The 20,896-nt window shown below is 45.5% G+C and overlaps 1 pseudogene; it reads right to left on the bottom strand.

Moving 5' to 3' along the window:
• Positions 1 to 838: 838 nt before the first annotated feature.
• Positions 839 to 1,075, bottom strand: LOC139279588 (U2 spliceosomal RNA; annotated as a pseudogene).
• Positions 1,076 to 20,896: the final 19,821 nt, after the last annotated feature.

Below are 20,896 nucleotides of genomic sequence, written 5' to 3'. Positions count from 1 at the left end.
TTTTTTTTTTTTAAATATAGTAAATCTACTCCTCTGGACTTATTTTTTTAGGTTTCATGGTATTTTGCCTTTTTCCTCCACTACGAAAATAGATGCAATATGCTCATTTAACAAGTTTGCCATTTCCACTAATCTCACCTGCATCGGTATTTAAGGAAAATCCCCTTCATTACTTTCTTTATCTTAATAGTTATAAAAACTTTTTGTATTTAGCTTTTATATCCCTCGCAAGTTTTTTTTCACATTCCCTTTCTGCATCTCATTACTTTCATTATATCCCTGTTGCATTTTATCACTCTTCCAGTCCGCTGTATTTCCACTTTTACTTGCATTAGTGTGAGCCTTTTCTTTTAGCTTGATACTGCCTCTTAGCTAATTTGTTGACCATGGTTGCTTAACTACACAATTGGAGCCTTAGCCTTTTATGAATATGCGTTTTATATCATACCAAACACCTCTCAATATTTCCAACTATTTGTCTATCAGTTTGCCCATTTACAGTTCAACCCAGTTTACTGTGGTCAATATATTTCTCATAATTCTCCTGCTCCTCCTGGCTTACAAGGAATCATTAAAAATGTAAACACTTACCTCGGCCTCCTGGGACTAATGCCAACATTCTTCAGGTTGTCCTAGGGAGTGACAGTATGAGGTACGGACTAAGGGAAAACTACAGAAACCAGGTTTCAGCCCCTTCTGGTTCTCATTATACATATTTTTTTTTTTTTGAAATTCGTAGCCAATCGTTCCAATTCTTTGTCAAATCACAAACGCCAGAGGTCACCTTGGGCCCATTCAAGGATCACTCTGCGCCAATGCTCTTAGCCAAAAGGCCTAGAGCCACTGCACCGTTCCTGGAAGTACTGCAATACCAGGTTCGTGCCATGGAGGTGGATGGGTCAGGTCCCCCACACACCTCCATGGAGGTGGATGGGTCAAGCCACCCCACCCACCTCCTATTTCCAAAAAAGCAAGCATATACCTTCCTGATCCAGGGAGAACCACCTTGGGGTTATGGTGGTTACTCCCGTCAGGTCAGTTACGCATGATCTTAGCCAAAAGACCGAGAAGCGATACATATGCTGAGCATGAGTGTTGGGGTTGGGGAGGGGTGTTATCAGAGGGGTGGTAGCAAGTACATAACCCTTGTCCCCGAGCAGCCAGCCGTGAGCTCTATGTGGTGGTTGGAAGAGTTGGAACAGTGGTCTGTCGGAAGATGAAAGAATCGTGGGTGCTGCCAGGATAGCGGGCATTGACGGTGAAGATGAGCTGCCTGTGGTAGCACACCACAGAGACTGGTAGCCTTTGCGGTTATGGAACACAGAAGACCTCTGCATTGAGATGAGGTGCCCGCAATGCCACGTGGGTGCAGTCAATGGCGCCCTGAACAGTGGGGAATCTTGCTATCCTTGCAAATCCACATGAGCATTCCTGCTGATTCTCCCTGGTCATGCTGAATGAGATGTATTCCTTTCTCCTGCTGTACAGAGCGTCTGTTACCACCCAGATGTAGCAATGGACAGCAAACCGGAAAATGTTTACTATATCCCCTGCTTTAGCCTGGCAGGAACTGCAAGCATAGAAATGGAGAACTATTGTGACCTCAACTGCCACTGAGAGCAAAGTCCTGCTCCTGATATGAGGCTGGAGGTCTGTCTGCAGCATGTGGCACAGCTCTGTGACCGCTTCCTTGCTGAAGTGTAGCCTTCTAAGACACTGCTCCTCTGACAGATTAATGTAGAAGTGCTCCCAGAAAACCCTGGGAGGATAAGGCCTTTTTGCGACATCTACAGGCCCTCCCCCTGCCTCTGACCACATTTGCATCATCGATCTCTGCAGCTGCCGCCTCCGAAATACTAGATAGCAAGGTGCACTGCCAGCACGGCACCCATAAAATGAGACAAAACAGCAGGTCTAAATGTTCAGAGACATGCTACTGAAGAAACTGCAAGAGAAGCAACGATGTGCACAACGTAAATGCAGTCAAAATGCTATCTGAAAAGATAGCATTCAATCTGACCTCTAAATAGGGCCACAGAAGCGGCAATCCCAGGTATGACCACTTACTTTTTCTGGCATCACTAGCACCAAGCGGTAAGTGAATCGAAGCAAATCAATATTATGATCGGGTCAAGGCGCTGCACACTCACTGACATCACGGTTTCAGTGACGCTACAGGGCCAGGCACCAAGTATTAGCGCTGTCAGTAAAATTATAATGAATTTCACGAGCGGCGCTTAAATGGTAGTGCCCTGCCCAGGCGGTAAAAGGTGGCGCTAATCAATTGAATTTTTAGCCCGAAGTGTGGTTTCACCAGGGCCCTGTATAATTGCAGAACGACATCTTTACTCTTGTACTCAAATCCTCTTGTAATAAAGGCCAACATACCATTTGCTTTCCTAATTGCTTGCTGCACCTGCATATTAACTTTCAGTGATACGTGTACTTGTGCACCCAAGTCCATCTGAGCACCAACATTTTCCAATCTCTTACCATTTAAAAAAATATTCTGCTTTTCTATTTTTCCTACCAAAGTGTATAACCTCACATTTCTCCACATTATATTCTATTTGTCATGTTCTTGCCCACTCGCTTAGCCTGTCTATATCCCTGTACAGTCTCTTTGCATCCTTCTCACAACTTACATTCCCGCCTAGCTTTGCACCATCAGAAAACTTGGATATTACGTTTGGTCCCCTCATCCAAATCATTGATATCGATCATCCCAAGGCGCTTCACAGGTGTGTTATCAAACAAAATTCGACACCAAGCCACATAAGGAGAAATTAGGGCAGATGAACAAATGCTTGGACAAAGATGTAGGTTTTATGGACCGTCTTAAAGGAGGAAAAAGAGAGAGAGAGAGAGAGAGAGAGAGAGAGAGAGAGAAATATTTAGGAAAGGAATTCCAGAGCTTAGGGCCTAGGCAGCAGAAGGCACGGTCACCAATGGTTGAGCGATTAAAATCAGGGATGCACAAGGAGCGAGAATTAGAGGAGCGCATATATGCGTGTGGCTGGAGATTATTACAGAAATAGGGCGAGATTTGAATATAAGGATGAAAATTTTAAAATTGAGGTGTTGCTTAACCAGGAGCCAATGTAAGTCAGCGAGCACAAGGGTGATGGGTGAACAGGACTTAGTGTGAGTTAGGATATGGGAAGCAGAGTACTGGATGACCTCAAGTTTACGCAGGGTGGAATGTGGGAGGCCAGCCACGAATGCGTTGGAACTGTCTAGAGGTAATAAAAGCATGAATGAGGTTTCAACAGCAGATGAGCTGAGATGGGGGATATTACGGAAGCACTAATAGGCGGTCTTAGTTATGCCACGGATGTGGTCGGAAGCTCATTTCAGCGTCAAATATGACACCAACGTTGTGAACAGTCTGGTTCAGCCTCAGACAGATGTTAGGGAGAGGCAGTGAGTAAAGAGGGATGGAGTCGGTGGCTAAGGAACGGAGTTGGTGGCAGGCACCGAGGAAAATGGCTTTGATCTTCCCAATATTTAGTTGGAGGAAATTTCTGCTCATGCTGGATATCGGACAAGCAGTCTGACAATTTAGAGACAGTGGCGGGTTTAAGTGAAGTAGTGGTGAGGTAAAGCTGGGTGTTGGCAGCGTACATGTGGAAACTGGCACTGTATTTTTGGATGATGTCGCCAAGGGGCAGCAAGTAGATGAGAAATAGGAGGGGGCCAAGGATAGATCCTTGGGGGACATCAAAGGCAACAATGCAAGAGCGGGAAGAGAAGCCATTGCAGGTGATTCTCTGGGTATGATTAGATAGAGAAGAATGGAACCAGGTGAATGCAGTCCCATCCAGCTGAACGACGATGGAGAGGTGTTGGAGGAGGATGGAGTGGTCAACCAAGGGCTGCAAGCAGGTCAAGAAGGGATATCATACCTTTGTCACAGTCACATATCAAAGTCACAAATGACATCCTAAGAGCCATTCCAGTACTGTGGCATAGAAACATAGAAACATAGAAAATAGGTGCAGGAGTAGGCCATTCGGCCCTTCTAGCCTGCACCGCCATTCAATGAGTTCATGGCTGAACATTTAACTTCAGTACCCCATTCCTGCTTTCTCGCCATACCCCTTGATCCCCCTAGTAGTAAGGACCTCATCTAACTCCTTTTTGAATATATTTAGTGAATTGGCCTCAACAACTTTCAGTGGTAGAGAATTCCACAGGTTCACCACTCTGGGTGAAGAAGTTCCTCCGCATCTCGGTCCTAAATGGCTTACCCCTTATCCTTAGACTGTGACCTCTGGTTCTGGACTTCCCCAACATTGGGAACATTCTTCCTGCATCTAACCTGTCTAACCCCGTCAGAATTTTATATGTTTCTATGAGGTCCCCTCTCATTCTTCTGAACTCCAGTGAATACAAGCCCAGTTGATCCAGTCTTTCTTGATAGGTCAGTCCCGCCATCCCGGGAATCAGTCTGGTGAACCTTCGCTGCACTCCCTCAATAGCAAGAATGTCCTTCCTCAGGTTAGGAGACCAAAACTGTACACAATACTCCAGGTGTGGCCTCACCAATGCCCTGTACAACTGTAGCAACACCTCCCTGCCCCTGTACTCAAATCCCCTTGCTATGAAGGCCAACATGCCATTTGCTTTCTTAACCGCCTGCTGCACCTGCATGCCAACCTTCAATGACTGATGTACCATGACACCCAGGTCTCTTTGCACCTCCCCTTTTCCTAATCTGTCACCATTCAGATAATAGTCTGTCTCTCTGTTTTTACCACCAAAGTGGATAACCTCACATTTATCCACATTATACTTCATCTGCCATGCATTTGCCCACTCACCTAACCTATCCAAGTCGCTCTGCAGCCTCACAGCATCCTCCTCGCAGCTCACACTGCCACCCAACTTAGTGTCATCCGCAAATTTGGAGATACTACATTTAATCCCCTCATCTAAATCATTAATGTACAGTGTAAACAGCTGGGGCCCCAGCACAGAACCTTGCGGTACCCCACTAGTCACTGCCTGCCATTCTGAAAAGTACCCATTTACTCCTACTCTTTGCTTCCTGTCTGACAACCAGTTCTCAATCCATGTCAGTACACTACCCCCAATCCCATGTGCTCTAACTTTGCACAACAATCTCTTGTGTGGGACCTTGTCGAACGCCTTCTGAAAGTCCAAATATACTACATCAACTGGTTCTCCCTTATCCACTCTACTGGAAACATCCTCAAAAAATTCTAGAAGATTTGTCAAGCATGATTTCCCTTTCACAAATCCATGCTGACTTGGACCTATCATGTCACCTCTTTCCAAATGCACTGCTATGACATCCTTAATAATTGATTCCATCATTTTACCCACTACCGATGTCAGGCTGACCGGTCTATAATTCCCTGTTTTCTCTCTCCCTCCTTTTTTAAAAAGTGGGGTTACATTGGCTACCCTCCACTCCATAGGAACTGATCCAGAGTCAATGGAATGTTGGAAAATGACTGTCAACACATCCACTATTTCCAAGGCCACCTCCTTAAGTACTCTGGGATGCAGTCCATCAGGCCCTGGGGATTTATCGGCCTTCAATCCCATCAATTTCCCCAACACAATTTCCCGGCTAATAAGGATTTCCCTCAGTTCCTCCTCCTTACTAGACCCCCCGACCCCTTTTATAACCGGAAGGTTGTTCGTGTCCTCCTTCGTGAATACCGAACCAAAGTACTTGTTCAATTGGTCCGCCATTTCTTTGTTCCCCGTTATGACTTCCCCTGATTCTGACTGCAGAGGACCTACGTTTGTCTTTACTAACCTTTTTCTCTTTACATATCTGTAGAAACTTTTGCAATCCGTCTTAATGTTCCCTGCAAGCTTCTTCTCATACTCCATTTTCCCTGCCCTAATCAAACCCTTTGTCCTCCTCTGCTGAGTTCTAAATTTCTCCCAGTCCCCAGGTTCGCTGCTATTTCTGGCCAATTTGTATGCCACTTCCTTGGCTTTAATACTATCCCTGATTTCCCTTGATAGCCACGGTTGAGCCACCTTCCCTTTTTTATTTTTATGCCAGACAGGAATGTACAATTGTTGTAGTTCATCCATGCGGTCTCTAAATGTCTGCCATTGCCCATCCACAGTCAACCCCTTAAGTATCAATCCATCCCAGCCAATTCACGCCTCATACCTTCAAAGTTAGCCTTCTTTAAGTTCTGGACCATGGTCTCTGAATTAACTGTTTCATTCTCCATCCCAATGCAGAATTCCACCATATTATGGTCACTCTTCCCCAAGGGGCCTCGCACAACGAGATTGCTAATTAATCCTCTCTCATTACATAACACCCAGTCTAAGATGGCCTCCCCTCTAGTTGGTTCCTCGACATATTGGTCTAAAAAACCATCCCTTATGCACTCCAGAAAATCCTCCTCCACCGTATTGCTTCCAGTTTGGTTAGCCCAATCTATGTGCATATTAAAGTCACCCATTATAACTGCTGCACCTTTATTGCACGCACCCCTAATTTCCTGTTTGATGCCCTCCCCAACATCACTACTACTGTTTGGAGGTCTGTACACAACTCCCACCAACGTTTTTTGCCCTTTGGTGTTCTGCAGCTCTACCCATATAGATTCCACATCATCCAAGCTAATGTCCTTCCTAACTATTGCCTTAATCTCCTCCTTAACCAGCAATGCTACCCCACCTCCTTTTCCTTTTATTCTATCCTTCCTGAATGTTGAATACCCCTGGATGTTGAGTTCCCAGCCCTGATCATCCTGGAGCCACGTCTCCGTACTCCCAATCACATCATATTTGTTAACATCTATTTGCACAGTTAATTCATCCACCTTATTGCGGATACTCCTTGCATTAAGACACAAAGCCTTTAGGCTTGTTTTTTTAACACCCTCTGTCCTTTTAGAATTTTGCTGTACAATGGCCCTTTTTGTTCTTTGCCTTGGGTTTCTCTGCCCTCCACTTTTCCTCATCTCCTTTCTGTCTTTTGTTTTTGCCTCCTTTTTGTTTCCCTCTATCTCCCTGCATTGGTTCCCATCCCCCTGCCATATTAGTTTAACTCCTCCCCAACAGCACTAGCAAACACTCCCCCGAGGACATTGGTTCCGATTCTGCCCAGGTGCAGACCGTCCGGACTGTACTGGTCCCACCTCCCCCAGAACCGGTTCCAATGCCCCAGGAATTTGAATCCCTCCCTGCTGCACCATTGCTCAAGCCACGTATTCATCTGAGCTATCCTGCGATTCCTACTCTGACTAGCACGTGGCACTGGTAGCAATCCCGAGATTACTACTTTTGAGGTCCTACTTTTTAATTTAGCTCCTAGCTCCTTAAATTCATTTCGTAGGAACTCATCCCTTTTTTTACCTATGTCATTGGTACCAACGTGCACCACGACAACTGGCTGTTCTCCCTCCCTTTTTAGAATGTCCTGCACCCGCTCCGAGACATCCTTGACCCTTGCACCAGGGAGGCAACATACCATCCTGGAGTCTCGGTTGCGGCCGCAGAAACGCCTATCTATTCCCCTTACAATTGAATCCCCTATCACTATCGCAGGAGCAGTAACCTGTCTGAAGGGATTCAAACATGGAGTTCTGGGAAAGATGGGCACGTATTTAGAAGGCAACGATACATTCAAAGACTTAAGACTTAAGACAAAAGGAGGATTGGAAATAATGGGCGATAGTTTACAATGATCCGGTATCATCTCAAAGTTTCCCCACCAGACCTTAGGCTGACTGGCCACTAGTTTATCCTTCCCCCATTTTTTGAACAGGGTATAATATTTGCAATCCACTGGCACCGTCCTCATATCTAAGGAGGATTGGAAGATTGTGCCAGAGTATCCTAGTAATCTAGGATGCATGCCATCTGGGCTGGGTGACTTTTCTGCTTGTGTATTGCCAACCTTTTAAATAGCTCTTTATTTTTATTTTATCTAATATTGCTACTGCCTCCTCTTTTACTGCTATATTTGAAAGAAAGACATGCATTTATATAGTGCCTTTCACGACCACTGGATGTCTCAAAGCACTTTACAACCAATTACGTACTTTGAGTGTAATCACTGTTGTAATGTGGGAAACACGTCAGTCAATTTGTGCACAGCAAGCTCCCACAAACAGCAATGTGATAATGACCAGATAATCTGTTTTTGTTATGTTGATTGAGGAATAAATATTGTCCAGGAACCTAGGGATAACTCCTCTGCTCTTCCTCAAAATAGTGCTATGGGATCTTTTATTTGCTCAAATTCCTGGAGCCATGCCCTCTGCCTCCACACAAAGATCTATTTTTCGTTATTAATCGCCCCCACTGTTCCTTTGACTACACTTTCATGCTACTTATGTTTATGTAAGATTTTATGATTCACTTTTACATTCGCCGCTAATCTATTCATACTGTCTTTATTTATGCCTTTTTTGGATCTCCGATACTTTTCTGTATTCAGCTAGGTTTTCTAGTGTTTTATCAACTGTAGATTTGTCATAATGCTATGTAATGCAATAAAGGTTCAAATGAAGTACTGTTTAACTAAGCAAGGTACAACCTTGCTCTGCTTTATTTAGGCCCAAAGTGTCTGACTCACAAAATGGCTGGCCTTTTATACCAGAGCAGCACCATGTGCATGCTGCTCAGTAGCCTCCAACAATGACACCATCTGGTGGCTACAAACAGCATGTACATACATAACAATACCTTCCTCTGAGATCTTATCACAATCTTTCACAGGTTGAGACGGTCCGGTGCTTTACGCTCCCAGGTTGACTGTCTCAGTTTGATTCCGGCCTTGAGTGAATGTGCGGAGTCTGTTGTGGCTGGTGGCTGGATGGCAGACTTGTTGGGGGTGGTAGTGGCCATGTCAGGAATTGCAAGTCCATTTTTATTGAATAAGTCCGTGATGGAAATTCCGGGTTCACTGATGACCCTTGAGTCCACTGAAGGCTGCTGGTAGGTTGGTTGGTCGCCGACGGTTTCTTCGTCCGACTACTCTGGATGGTCTGTGTGCCTCAGCTTCATTTGATCCATGTGTTTCCTGCGAGTTTGCCCATTCTTATGCTTAGTAACAAATACTCTGTTGGTGACCTTGGCCATGACCGTACCAGCGATCCATTTGGGACCCTGACCATAATTCAACACATATACAGGATCATTAACAGAAATCTCGCGTGACACAGTTGCGCGATCGTGGTACCCTTGTTGAGTCGGTCTTCTGTATTCAACATGATTACTTAAATCCGGGTGTACAAGAGGTAACTTGTCTTAAGACCTCTTTTCATCATGAGTTCAGCAGGCAAGACCCCTGAGAGTATGTGGGGTCTTGTCCTGTAACTCAGCAGTATGCAAGACAAGTGGGTCTGCAGTGACCCTTGGGTTACTCTCCTCATGCTTTACTTGATAATTTGTACTGCACGTTCTATTTTCCTGTTGGACGTAGGCTTGAACATATTTTATGCCGTTATGTTTTACAAACTCCTGAAACTCCTGACTGGTGAAGCACGACCCATTGTCGCTCACCACTATGTCAGGCAGACCATTTATCGCGAACATGACATTGAAATTCTCTATGGTTGCCGTGGACATACTGGATGACATGATTATGCATTCTATCCACTTCGAATAAGCATCCACCACCATAAAGGCATCTTGCCAAGGAAGGGACCTGCAAAATATACATGGATCCTGGACCAAGGTTTTGATGACCATGACCACAGACTCAGCGGCGATTCCGCTGGTGCTTTGCTGAGCTGCATGCAGGTGTTGCACTGATGCACGCATGTTTCCTGCTCAGAATCAATTCCTGGCCACCATACGTGGGATCCGGCGATGGCCTTCATCATCACTATACCAGGATGTGTGCTGTGTAACTCACGCACAAACTTCTCTCTCCCTTTCTTCGGCATTACAACTCGATTGCCCCACAATATGCAATCTGCTTGAATAGACAGTTCGTCCTTGCGACGAATGTATGATTTGGCCTCCTCGCACATTTGCTTAGGTATGGCAGACCAATCCCCTTTGAGGATGCAACCCTTTACCATCGATAATATCGGGTCCTGGCTGGTCCAAGTCTTCACTCTCAAAAACATCCATGATTAACATTAAATCTGTCGGTTGTGGCATTTCCATCTCCGGTATGGGCAACGGCAACCGGCTCAAAGCATCGGCACAATTCTCTGTGCCAGGTCTGTGGTGAATGACAATCATAGGCAGATAATGTCAGCGCCCACCTTTGGATGCGGGATGAAGCGTTGGTATGGATACCTTTGCTCTCGGAAAACAACGAATTCAGCGGCTTGTGATCGGTCTCTAATTCAAACCTCAGACTGAACAGCTTTTGATGCATCTTTTTAACACCGTACACACGCGCTAAAGCTTCTTTTTCTACCATACTGTAGGCTCTTTCTGCTTTGGACAAACATTTGGATGCAAACGTGACAGGTTGAAGTTTCCCCGACTCATTGGCTTGTTGTAACATGCAACCAATTCCATATGACGATACATCACAGGCCAAAACTAAACGTTTACATGGGTCATAATGTACCAGCAGCTTGTTCGAGCAAAGCAGATTGGTGGCTTTCTCGAAAGTCCTGTCTTTGCAATGCGCGCCACACCCAGTTGTCACCTTTTCTCAATAGCATTTGCAATGGTTCAAGTAAGATGCTCAATTTAGGTCGGAAGTTACCAAAGTAGTTGAGAAGACCCAGGAATGAACGCAGCTCCGTCATGTTCTGCAGCTTGGGTGCATTCTTGATGGCTTTGGTTTTCATGTTAGTAAGTCTGATGCCATCAGCGACGATTTTCCTCCTGAGAAATTCAACCTCCGGTGCCATGAGGATGCACTTCGAGCATTTAAGTCTGAGTCCCACTCTGTCCAAACGCAGTAGAACCTCTTCCAGGTTGTTCAGATGTTCCTTGGAGTCACGACCGGTGATCAGGATGTCATTTTGGAACATGACGGTTCTGGGAACGGACTTCAGTAGACTTTCCATATTCCTCTGGAATATTGCTGCAGCTGAGCGAATTCCAAACGGGCACCTGTGGTAACTAAACAGTCCTTTGTGCGTGTTAATGCATGCAAGTCTCTTCGACGTCTCAACCAACTCCTGCGTGCATCATATAGGCCGACGTCAAGTCCAGTTTTGTGAACAACTTCCCTCCACTAGCCTCGCAAACAAGTCATCAGCTTTCGGCAATGGGTACTGATCTTGTTTCGCAACCCTGTCGATCATAGCCTTGTAGGCCCACAGATTCTGACTGTGCCATCACTTTTCAGCACAGGAACAATGGGGCTGGCCCATTCATTAAATTCAACCGGTGACATGATCCCTTCACGCTGGAGTCTGTCCAGTTCAATTTCGACCTTCTCCCTCATCATATACGGCACTGCCCGAGCTTTATGATGGACAGGTCTTGCATCTGAGTCCACGTGGATCTGCACCTCGGCTCCTGTGAAGTTGCCGATACCCGGTTCGAACAGCGAGGGGAACTTGCTCAATACCTAGACACATGTATCTTCCTCCAACGACAACACCTTTATGTCATTCCAGTCGCATGTGATTTTCTCCAACCAGCTCCTGCCGAGCAGCGTTAGGCCATTGCCTGGAACATTCCACAGCGGTAACTCGTGAACCACACCGTTAAACGACACATTTATTTGTGCACTGCAAATCACCTTTATCAATTCTTCGGTGTACCTGCGCAGCTTGACGTTAACAGGGCTCAGCCTGGGCCTCACAGTCTTAGTATCCCACAGCTTATTAAATGCCTCTCGTTCATGATCGATTGATTCGCCATGTGTCCAGTTCCATCGATACCGGTATCCCGTTAAACTTCACATTAATCAAAATTGGTTTACTCTTGGTTATGAGAGTACAGTCCATAACTTCTTCCTCTGGCATCTTGGATAGCGTATCCTGATCCGTGCTAGTCTGACTCATCCTCTACGCGGTGTGTCGCAGCTCGCTTGCTCATCTGCGGACACTTGCGCTGGAGATGCCCCACTCTCAGACAGCCTTTGCAACTATATTGCTTAAATTGACACAGCTGATGTCGATGATTTCCCCCACAACGCCAACACGGAGAAATCGGATACATTCCCACTGGCAGACTTTGGGCAGCCACAGGTTTCGCGAATGCAGCCGGATAGGCCCTGCCATGTGCCGCTCTGCCGAATCAATCGCATTTACAGTACTTGCCGAGGTTTGGTTCTTCACCGATATTTGCTTTAAACTCCTGTCCGTTGTCATACATGATAGGGCAATCCAGATCGCTCATTTTAATCTAACTCCTCCACCGCCAGAAGTTTGCGCAGGATCACCTCGTAGTTGATACCGATAACAAAGAAGTCCCGCAGCATGTCTGCCAACACCGTCCCGAACTTGCACAGTCCCACTAGACGTCTCAGGTCGGCAACGAATTCCGCCGCGCTCTGGCCCTCCGATTGAACGTGTATAAAACCTGTATCTCGAGATGAAGATGCCGTCGTCTGGCTTGAGGTGCTCCCGTACCAATGTACACAACTCCTCATACGTTTTCTCTCTGTTGGATCTCTAGGCATGAGTAGATTCTTTATCAGACCGTAGATCTTTGAACTGCACACAGTGAGGAATATGGCCCGGTGCCAATCTGCATCGTCGACCCCCTTCATTTTGGTTGGCCACGAAGTACTGGTTCAAACGGCTCAAAGTCTGCCCAATCTTCTATAGACCCCTCAATGTACTGGTCAGGTGGGCGAAACAGTAGCAAATGGAATTCAATCTGGATAAGTGTGAGGTAATGCATTTGGGGAGGGCGAACAAAGCAAGGGAATACACATTAAATGGTACGACACTGAAAAGTGTAGAGGAACAAAAGGGACCTTGGAGTGCAGGTAGTAGGCTTGATAGATAAGGTGGTTAAGAAGGCATATGGAATACTTGCCTTTATCAGTCGAGGCATGGAATACAAGAGCAAGGAAGTTATGCTTGAACTGTATAAAACATTGGTTAGGCCGCAGCTGGAGTACTGTGTGCAGTTCTGGTCACCAAGGAAAGATATGATTGCACTGGAAAGAGTGCAGAGGAGATTTACAAGAATGTTGCCTGGACTGGTGAATTTTGGCTATGAGGAAAAATTTGAGATGCTGGGTTTGTTTTCTTTGGAACAGAGGAGGCTGAGGGGAGACCTGATTGCGACGTATAAAATTATGAGGGGCCTAGATAAAGTGGATAGGAAGGACCCGTTTCCCTTGGCAGAGGGGTCAACAATCAGGGGACATAGATTTAAAGTAGTTGGGTGGAGATATGTGGGGAAATTTCTTCACCCAGAGGGTAATGGGGGTCTGGAGCTCACTGCCTGAAAGGCTGGTAGAGGCAGAAACCCTCACCACATTTAAAAAATATTTGGATGTGCACTTAAAGTGCCGTAACCTACAGGCTACAGACTAAGGGCTGGAAAGTGGGATTAGGCTGGATAGCTCTTGGTCGGCCGGTGGGGGCACAATGGACCGAAATGATCTCCATCCGTGGTGTAAATTTCTATGATTTGATGATCACGACCCTAGTTTTTTCATCTTTCTGTAATTTGCCTGCAAATTTGCTCCTCTATCTCTTTCCCACTATTTGGTATACACCCAGTAGCATAATATGTTCCTTAATTCTAACCAAATAGATTCTATGTTTGACTACTCAACTACATCATCCCTTTCCAGTGCTATAATAGTTTTTCACTCTCCTTTTTTTCCCCTTCACTTCCTTTCCTGAACATCTTGTAACCAGGAATATTAAGTTCCCAATCCTACCCTTGTTTGAGCCAAGTGCCACTATCTCATAGTCTGATGTGACAATGAGCTGACAAGTCACGAACCTTATTTACCATGATATGTGCATTTACGCACGTGCATTCCAAATCCACCGCCCCTCCGCTGAAGTTAGGGCAGACAATTGGGAGAATCCCGCACGGAAATTTAACCCCATTATTCCTAACTGACAAACAACAAACATAAGCTAAACATTGTATCTATCTTAATGTCCAACTTTGAAATAAATTGTGAAAATTAAAACTCTGAGTATATGCTTCATTTACTTGATCATATTCTGAATATAGAGCATCAGGGAAACTGTTGGGGGAAAAGGAAATCAATTTTGAGCAGATTTAAATGAATTTAGGACTACATTAAAAATAGAAGTTGTAGAAACAGAGATAGAAGTTGTAGAAACAGAGATAGAAGTTGTAGAAACAGAGTAATGTATAACAGAAAAGATCATAGCAGTCCAACTGCCTGTCCAAAATGATAAAATCGTAGACATTTACAGCATAGTAGGAGGCCTTTCAGCCCATCGTGTCTGTGCCGGTCGATAAAGAGCTAGCCAGCCTAATCCCACTTTCCAGCTCTTGGTCCGCAGCCTTGTAGGTTATGACACTTCAGGTGCATATCCAAGTTCTTTTTAAATGTGATGAGGGTTTCTGCTTCTACCACCCTTTCAGATAGTGAGTTCCAGACCCTCACCACCCTCTGGGTGAAAAAGGAATTCTCCTCAACTCCACTCTAATCCTTCCACCAATTACTTTAAATCTCTACCCCCTAGTTATTGGCCTCTCTAAGGAGAATAGGTGCTTCCTATCCAGTCTATCTAGGTCCCTCGTAATTTTATATACCTCAATTCAATCTCCCCTCAGCCTCCTCCATGTACACTACATCAAATGCACTATCCTCATTAACCCTCCTTGTTACCTCCTCAAAAACTCAATCAAGTTTTCCTTAATAAATCCATTCTGATTTTCCTTGATTAATTTGTGCCTTTCTAAATGATGATTAATATGGTCCCTCAGAATTTTTTCCAATTAATTTTTCCACCAGAGGTTAGGCTGACTGGCCTATAATTACTTGGTCCATAACTTTCTCCCTTCGTAACATTAGCAGTCCTCCAGTACCATGCCTGTAGCCAGAGGGAATTATGAAAATATGGTCAGAGTATCGGTATCTCCTTCCTTGTTTCTCTTAACAGCCTGGGATACATTTCATCCTGGTGATTTATCTACTTAGAGAAACTAAACCTCTTAATATTTCCTCTCAATATATTTATCGCATCTAATATTTCACACTCCTACTCCTTAATTACAATGTCTGCATTGTCCACCTCTTGTGAAGACAGACGCAAAGTATTAATTAAGAACCATACCCAATTCTTCCGCCTCCACACACAGGTTACCCTTTTGGTCTCTAATAGGCCCTTCTCTTTTCCTCTTGATCTTTCTTTATTTTTAAAACATCTTGAAGGATTTTGATAGAATAAGGAGAAATTGTTTCCAGTGACAGAATGGTCAGCAACCAGTGCATACAGATTTAAAATAATTGGCAAAAGAACCATTATTTTTTTTTACATACCAAGTTATGATGATCTGGAATGCACTGCCTGAAAGGATAGTAGAAGCATAATCAATAACTTTCAAAAGGGAATTGGATAAATACTTGAAGGATGCTAATATATTACTCCCAACCCCATGAACTTTTATCTTGTGGAGTAACCTTTTATGTGGCACCTTATCGAATGCCTTCTGGAAATCCAAATACACCACATCAACTGGTTCCCCCTTATCCACCCTGCTTGTTACATCCTCAAAGACTCCAGAAAATTTGTCAAACATGATTTCCCTTGCATAAAACCATGCTGGCTCTGCTTGATTGAATTATGCTTTTTCAAATGTTTTGCTACTGCTTCTTTAATAATGACTCCAGCATTTCACAAGGACCGATGTTGGGCTAACTTGTCTATAGATCCCTGCTTTCTGTCTGCCTCCTTTTTTAAATAGGGGTGTTACATTTATGGTTTTCCAATCCGCTGGGACCTCCCCAGAATCCAGTGAATTTTGGTACATTACAACCAATGCCAACTTCCTTTAAGACCCTAGGATGCAAGCCATCCAGTTCAAGGGACTGGTCCCCCTTTAGTCCCATTATTTTACCAAGTACTACTACTTTAGTTACAGTAATTGTTCCTCCCGCTGATGCGGTTCAACTTCCCTCCCTTTCACTTAAAGGTGAGGGCCACAGCGCACTCTGCCGGGCCTCGGATGGCCTCCACTGGGCCACCAGGGCGGCGTGGTGCCAAGTCCGCAGCCCGGCACCCAAAATGGAGTGCTGGTCTGCATGATAGCAGCCCGGACCATACAATCGAGCAATAAGTCAGGCTGACCCAATAGGTAAGATGGTGGCACGGGACGCTCCTGACCTCCCCTTTAACTTCCGCCCTTCGAGCGAATGTCGGTCCCGTTTGCAACCCACGGTTTACGGTAGCCCTGCAGGGGATGATGACATTTCCATCACGGGGCACAACGGGGTCAGCGCTAAGGGATCGCCACACATGACGATGAGATAATCAGCAGTTACACAGCGGCCTTGGGTATGGCGCTACCACGGCAGTGCCTCCGCTTACTCCCGTGCTATTTCACGGGACTGGTAGTGTCCACTCTCCATCCCAGGAGCGAAAACTGTTTTGCGCCTTGTTAGTGCCCCCGATGGCGCTAACGGGCATTGAAAAAAGGAGCAATTTCGACCTCCAAGAATCCTGTGGGATTGAAGGGCAGATTTTGGGTTGGAAAAGAAATGGATTGCGTTCTCATAGACAAAGGGTTGTCATGTCAGCAGTTCTGCGTGGAGACCGATTACAAGTGGGTACCATAGGGAATGTGGCTAGAGCCATTACCCTTCATGATATACATCAATGATCTGGATGAAGGCATTGGGAGTACTGACTCTCAGTTTGCGGATGACGAAAACCAGATGGACCACCCAGCATCAAACTTGATAACGGCTTCGGACATGACAACGGCACATCCAGCCCAGTCGACTCTGCAAAGTCCTCCTCACAAACATCTGGGAACTGTGCCAAAATTGGGAGAGCTGTCCCACAAATGAGTCAAGCAACATCATGACAGAGTTATACTAACAGAATCATAAATTTCTGCCAATGTCCCAGATTCCATCACCATCCCTGGGTATTTCCTATCCCACGAGCAGAACAGACCCACCTGGGGTGGCGGCACAGTATATAGTCGGGAGTAGTGCTGGGAGCCCTCAACAGTGACTCTGGACCCCAGGAATTCTCATGGCATCAGGTCAACCATGCGCAATGAAACCTCCTGCTCATTACCATCTACTGCCCTCCCTCAGCTGATGAATCCAGTACTCCACCATGTTGAACACCACTTCGAAGAATCAGAGGGTAGCAAGGGCACAGAATGTACTCTGGGTGGGGGACTTCAATGTCCATAACCAAGAGTGGCTCAACAGCACCACGAGTGACCGAGCCATGAAGGACATAGATGCCAGACTGAGCCTGCAGCAGATGGTGAGAACAACACGAGGGAAAAACCTACTTGACCTATCCTCACCAATATACCTGTTGCAGATGCATCTGTCCATGACAGTATTGATAGCAATGGCCACCGCACAATCCTTGGGGAGACAAAAGTCCCATCTTCACACTGAGGACACCCTCCATCATGTTGTGTGGCACTACTATTGTGCTAAATGGAATAGATTCAGAACAGATGTAGCAGCTCAAAACTGGGCATCCATGAGGCGCTGAGGGCCTCAGCAGCAGAATTGTATTCTACCGCAATCTGTAACCTCATGGCCCGGTATATCGCTCACTACTATTATCAAGCCAGTCAGCCAACCCTTGTTCAATGAGGAGTGAAGAAGAACATGCCAGGAGCAGCACCAGGCATACCTAAAAAATGAGATGCCAACCTGGGGAAGCTGCAACACAGGACTACATGCATGCTAAGCAGCGGAAGCAGCATGCTATAGACAGAGCTAAGCGATCCCACAATCAACGGATCAGATCAAAGCTCTGCAGTCCTGCCACATCCAGTTGTGAATGGCGGTGGACAATTAAAAGGAGGAGGCTCCATGAACATCCCCATCCTCAATGATGGTGGAGCCAGTACACGAATGCAAAACCAAGGCTGAAGCATTTGCAATCATCTTCAGCCAGATGTATGGAGTGGATGATCCATCTCGGCCTCCTCCCGAGTTCCCCATCATCATAGAAGCCAGTCTTCAGCCAATTCGATTCACTCCACGTGATATCAAGAAACGGTTGAGTGAACTGGCCAAGGCCCCGACAATATCCTGGCTGTCGTGCTGAAGACTTGTGCTCCAGAACTAGCCTCACCTCTAGCCAAGCTGTTCCAGTACAGCGACAACACTGGCATCTATCCAACAATGTGGCAAACTGCCCATGTCCTGTCCATTAAAAGCAGAACAAATCCAATCTGGCTAATTACCGCCCCATCAGTCTACTCTCAATTATCAACAAAGTGATGGAAGGTGTTGTTGACAGTGCTATCAAGTGGCACTTACTCACCAATAACCTGATCATTGATGCTCACTTTAGATTATGCCAGGACCATGCGGTTCCAGATCTCATTACAGCTTTGGTCCAAACATGGACAACGGAGCTGAATTCCAGAGGTGAGGTGAGAGTGAATGCCTTTGACATCAAGGCAACATTTGACCGAATCTGGCATCAAAGAGCCCTGGTAAAATTGATGTCAATGGGAATCAGGGGAAAGAGGCTCCACTGGCTGGAGTCATACCCGACACAAGGAATGTTGGCTGTGGTTGTTGAGGCCAATTATCTCAGCCCCAAAGACATTGCTGCAGGAGTTCCTCAGGGCAGTGTCCCAGGCCAAACCATCTTCAGCTGCTTCATTAATGACTTTCCCTCCATCATAAAGATCAAAAGTAGGGATGTTTGCTGATGATTGCAATGTGTTCAGTTCCATGCACAACTCCTCAGATAATGAGGCAGTCCATGCCTGCATGTAACAAGATCTGAACGACATTCAGGCTTGGGCTGAAACATGGCAAGTAATATTCGCGCCATGCAAGTGCTAGGCAATGACTATCTCTAACAAGAGAGCATCTAACCAATGCCACTTGATATTCAACGGCATTAACATAACTGAATTCTCCAAGAACAACATCCTGGGGATCACCATTGACCAGAAACTTAACTGGACCAGCCACATAAATACTGTAGCAACAAGAGCAGGCCAGAGGCTGGGTATTCTTCAGCGAGTGGCAAACTCCCCAAAGCCTTTCCACCATCCACAAGCACAAGTCAGGAGTGTGATGGAATACTCTACACTTGCCTGGATGAGTGCAGCTCCAACAACACTCAAGAAGCTCAACACCATCCAGGACAAAGCAGCCCACTTGATTGGTACCCCATCCACCACCTTAAACATTCACTCCCTCCACCATCGGCACACCGTGGCTGCTGTGTGTACCATCTACAAGATGCACTGCAGCAACTCACCAAGGCTTCTTCGACAGCACCTCCCAAACCCACAACCTCTACCACCTAGAAGGTCAAAGGCAGCAAGAACACCATCACTTGCAAGTTCCCCTCCAAGTCACACACCATCCTGATATTGGCTTTCCTTCATAGCCGCTGGCTCAAAATCCTGGAAATTCCTCTCTAACAGCACTATGGCAGTACCTTCACCGCACGGACTGCAGTGGTTCAAAAAAGCGGCTCACAACCACCTTCTCAAAGGCAGTAAGGGATGGGCAATAACTGCTGGCTTTGCCAGCGACGCCCACATCCCAGGAATGAATGAAAAAAAAAAGACACGATGATCTGTACTGATCTAAGAACCCTTGAGAAGAAAAGATTACAATCTAATGTAAATGTGATGCGGGGAGTGGGGAATGGCTCGCATCTGGCAGATGACATTTAATATTGATAAATTAGTGTGATGCCTTCGAATAGGACTAATGCCATGTATCCGTATACCATGCTGAGCTCTGAATTGAAGTCTATTGAGACACTTGGTGTTATAGTGCATGAGTCTGTAATGGTCCATGGCCAGTGTCAACAGCCTATTACGAAAGCAAATAGGCTATTTGGATATATAGCTAGGATGTCCCAGTATAAAAACATAGAGTTCCTGTCCAAGACAGTGGCTTATCCCCATCTAAAATGTCATGTCCAGTTCTGCTTCCTTCACATGGTGGGAGATACGGAGACCCTAAAAAAGTTTCAGAGGAGGGGCATTAGAAAACCCTTCACTACCATAATAGGCTTAGGGAGCTGGAACTTTTTAAACGTGAGAAAAGCGCAGACTTTGGGGAGACTTGATTGACGTCTTTAAAATAATGAAGGGACTAGACTGTACATGTGGACAGGTTACTTGAATTAGATATGTTAGTAAGAACAAGCGTACAAGCTATGCAAGCATAGAACAAGGTTAGATGGCAGGAGGTTTTGCTTTACCAAGAGGATAGATTGCCAGCTCATGCAATGGATACAGATTGCAGCCAGACAAGTTCCTGGAGAGGTAGGAAGGATGGATGTTAGGTAATTTACCATGTGATCATCACTATCGCCTGAAACTTGCTTCTGCTGAGGTTGGAGATTTTCCTCAAACTCTTTTCCCCCTGAATTGGCAGAGGGTTTTTAAAAATGTTTTTAAAAAATTATCCCAGATTATATAGCTGTTGATGGGTGGGGAGTATGTGATTTTTTTTTGGGGGGGGGGGCGGAGTGGAATGTTATTTAGTCATAACATAGCTGAATGGGACAGAGTTGATGGACTTGCTGATCTTATTTTGTCCGGCTTTTTCATATGTTCCTATGACTGAAACTTGGCTCATAGGTGTCAGCACATTGCCTATCTGGCTATACTTTCCACTATCTGCTCCACCAAAACCACCACAGTGCTCAAGGTAGAAAAGTCGCCCAGATTCAGATTAAATGCATCTTAGGTTGCTGAGGGAAGTAAGGGTAGATAAAGCAAAGGATCTGCCCAAAAACTTTCAATCCTCCTTGAAAATCGGAGTGGTACAAGAGCACTGGAGGGTTGCAAATGTTCAAAAAAGGTGAGCTAGATAAACCACAGTCAG

This window comes from Pristiophorus japonicus, chromosome 1, assembly GCF_044704955.1.
Source record: "Pristiophorus japonicus isolate sPriJap1 chromosome 1, sPriJap1.hap1, whole genome shotgun sequence".
Lineage (NCBI taxonomy): Eukaryota > Metazoa > Chordata > Chondrichthyes > Pristiophoridae > Pristiophorus > Pristiophorus japonicus.
The sequence above is the reverse complement of the archived record's forward strand: the minus strand, read 5'-3'. Positions and strand labels throughout refer to the sequence as shown.